Here is a 3,924-nt window from a genome sequence, read left to right as displayed (position 1 = left end):
TGAATGTATGAAATCCGCATCTGTAGTTCCCACCGTGAAGCATGGAGGAGGAGGTGTGATGGTTTGGGGGTGTTTTGCTTTTGACACTGTCAATTATGTATTTAGAATAAAAGTCATACTTAACCAGCATGGCTACTACAGCATTCTGCAGTGATACCCCATCCCATCTGGTTTGCGCTTCGTGGGACTATCATTTTTTTTCAACAGGACAATGACCCAACACACCTCCAGGCTGTGTAAAGGTTATTTGACAAAAAAGGAGTGATGGAGTGCTGCATTAAATGACCTGGCCTCAACAATAAGCCGACTTCAACCCAATTGAGATGGTTTAGGATGAGTTGGACCGCAGATTGAAGGAAAAGCAGCAAACAACTGCTCAGCATATGTGGGAACTCCTTCATGCCTATTGGAAAAGCCGTCCAGGCAAAGCTGGTTGAGAGAATGCCAAGAGTGTGCAAAGCTTTCATCAAGGCAAAGGGTGGCTTTTTTATGGTGGTTTTGGAGCAGCGGCTTCTTCCTTGCTGAGCGGCCTTTCATAGGACTAATTTTACTGTGGAAATAGATACTTTTGTACCTGTTTCCTCCAGCATCTTCACAAGGTCCTTTGCTGTTGTTCTGGGATTGATTTGCACTTTTCGCACCAAAGTATGTTCATCTCTAGGAGACAGAACGCGTCTCCTCCCTGATCAGTATGGCGGCTGCGTGGTCCCATGGTGTTTATACTTTCTATTGCTTGTACAGATGAACTTGATACCTTCAGGCGTTTGGAAATTGCTCCCAAGGATGAACCAGACTTGTGTAGGTCTACAATTTGTTTTCGGAGGTCATGGCTAATTTCTTTTGATTTTTCCATGATGTCAATCATGGAGGCACTGAGTTTGAAGGTAGGCCTTAAAACACATCCACAGGTACACCTCCAATTGACTCAAATGATGTCCAATAGCCTATCAGAAGCTTCTAAAGCCATGACATCATTTTCTTGAATTTTACAAGCTGTTTAAAGGCACAGTCAACTTAGTGTATGTAAACTTGTGAACAACTGGAATTGTGAAACAGTGAATTATAAGTGAAAGAATCTGTCTACAGACAGATTCTTTCACAATTGTTGGAAAAATTACTTGTGTCATGCACAAAGTAGATGTACTAACCGACTTGCCAAAACTCTAGTCTGTTAACAAGACATTTGTGGAGTGGTTGAAAAACAAGTTTTAATGACTCCAAGCTAAGTATTTGTGAACTTCCGACTTCAACTGTATATTTTTTTGTTTACCACTTTTTGGGTTACTGCATGATTCCGTATGTGTTATTTCATAGTTTTGATGTCTTCGCTATTTCTTCAATGTAGAAAATAGTATATAAATTAAGAAAAACCCTTGAATGAGTAATTGTGTCCAACGTTTTGACTGGTACTATATGAAAATTAGATATTTCTATATTTAATTTTCAATAACTGCAAAAATTCTAAAAACATGTTTTCACTTTGTGGAAACACGCACACACACTGAACGATAATGTCTGTGTACTGAACGATAATGTCTGTGATCTGAACGATAATGTCGGTGAACTGAACGATAATGTCTGTGATCTGAACGATAATGTCTGTGAACTGAATGATAATGTCTGTGATCTGAACGATAATGTCTGTGAACTGAACTATAACCTGTTATGGCTAGGGGGCAGTATTTTCACGGCTGGATAAAAAACATACCCGATTTAATCTGGTTACCACTCCTACCCAGTAACTAGAATATGCATATACTTATTACATATGGATAGAAAACACTCCAAAGTTTCTAAAACTGTTTGAATGGTGTCTGTGAGTATAACAGAACTCATTTGGCAGGCAAAAACCTGACAAGGTTTCAGGCAGGAAGTGGCCTGTCTGACAAGGTGTCGTTCTTCTTGTCTCTGTTTATTGAAGAGTGAGGATCTTAGCTGTCCCGTGACACTTCCTACGGCTGCCATAGGGTCTCAGAAGGCGGTGTGAAGCTGAATCGTGGCTTTGCAGGCTCTGGCTGAAACAAAGTAGCGCGTTTGGGTAGTGGCTGGTTACAGTACTGTGAGACTCAGGCTCGTGCCCGCATCGACCGAAAGCTTTGTTTACTTTCCTCAGTTTAGCTAAAAGGAGATTCCTGGTCGGAATATTATCGCTTTTTTTACGAGAAAAATGGCATAAAAATGGATTTTAAACAGCGGTTGACATGCTTCGAAGTACGGTAATGGAATATTTAGATTTTTTTTGTCACGAATTGCGCCATGCGCACGACCCTGATTTACCATTTCAGATAGTGTCTGGGACGCACGAACAAAACGCCGCTATTCGGATATAACGATGGATTATTTTGGACCAAACCAACATTTGTTATTGAAGTAGCAGTCCTGGGAGTGCATTCTGACGAAGACAACAAAAGGTAATCAAACTTTTATAATAGTAAATCTGATTATGGTGAGTGCTAAACTTGCCGGGTGTCTAAATAGCTAGCCCGTGATGCCTGGGCTATGTACTTAGAATATTGCAAAATGTGCTTTCACCAAAAAGCTATTTTAAAATCGGACATATCGAGTGCATAGAGGAGGTCTGTATCTATAATTCTTAAAATAATTGTTATGCTTTTTGTGAACGTTTATCGTGAGTAATTTAGTAAAATGTTAGCGAATTCCCCGGAAGTTTGCGGGGGGGTATGCTAGTTCTGAACGTCACATGCTAATGTAAAAAGCTGGTTTTTGATATAAATATGAACTTGATTGAACAAAACATGCATGTATTGTATAACATAATGTCCTAGGGTTGTCATCTGATGAAGATCATCAAAGGTTAGTGTTGCATTTAGCTGTCTTCTAGGTTTTTGTGACATTATATGCTAGCTTGAAAAATGGGTGCCTGATTATTTCTGGCTTGGTACTCTGCTGACATAATCTAATGTTTTGCTTTCGTTGTAAAGCCTTTTTGAAATCGGACAGTGTGGTTAGATAAAGGAGAGTCTTATCTTTAAAATGCTGTGAAATAGTCATATGTTTGAAAAATGGAAGTTTTTGTATTTTAGAGGAGTTTGTATTTCGCGCCACGCCCATCATTGGATAATGGAGCAGGTGTTCCGCTAGCGGAACGTCTAGATGTAAGAGGATAATGTCTGTGAACTCAACGATAATGTCTGTGAACTGAATGATAAATGTATAAATGCACTACCTAACGCAAATTAATAACACACACGTACGCACACTAACACACACACACACACACACACACACACACACACACACACACACACACACACACACGGAGACACAAACATGCTGAGCAGTCACATATCACACTGGCCTGACTCGGGGGTGAGGACGAACTGCAGAGAGAAGAAAATAAGAGTGAGGAATAGTTACTTTATACTTTACCACATGCGAAGTCCACACATCTCTGACCTCTCTCTCTCTCTCTCTCTCTCTCTCTCTCTCTCTCAATATTCAATTGAAATTTCATTGTAAGTGTTTAATTGGCCTGGAAAACATATGTTACATTTTACATTTTTTTGTCATTTAGCAGATGCTCTTATCCAGAGCGACTTATAGTAGTGAATGCATACATTTTATACATCTTTTTTTTCCCGTACTGGTCCCCTGTGGGAATCTAACCCACAACCTTGGCGTTGAAAACACCATGCTCTTCCAACTGAGCCACATGGGACGGGCAATGTTAACATTTCTAAAGCAAGTGAAGTAGATAGGAAACAAAAGTGAAATAAACAATACAAAGTTCCAAAAGGCGGCTAAAAGGCAGCCTCTCTCAATAGCAAGGCTATGCTCACTGAGTCTGCACATAGTCAAAGCTTTCCTTAAATGTGGGTCAGTCACAGTGGTCAGGCATTCTGTCACTTTGTACTCTCTGTTTAGGGCCAAATATCATTCTGGTTTGCTCTGTTTTTAAGTTAA

At 40.0% G+C, this 3,924-nt stretch overlaps 1 non-coding gene across 1 annotated transcript; it reads right to left on the bottom strand.

The window, feature by feature from the left end:
• Positions 1 to 3,606: 3,606 nt before the first annotated feature.
• trnae-uuc (transfer RNA glutamic acid (anticodon UUC)) lies at positions 3,607 to 3,680 on the bottom strand. The gene has a single exon. It is a non-coding gene; the product is annotated as a tRNA-Glu (tRNA).
• Positions 3,681 to 3,924: the final 244 nt, after the last annotated feature.

The sequence above is a fragment of the Salmo salar genome, chromosome ssa20, assembly GCF_905237065.1.
Source record: "Salmo salar chromosome ssa20, Ssal_v3.1, whole genome shotgun sequence".
NCBI lineage: Eukaryota > Metazoa > Chordata > Actinopteri > Salmoniformes > Salmonidae > Salmo > Salmo salar.
This window is presented reverse-complemented; position numbering and strand designations above follow the sequence as displayed.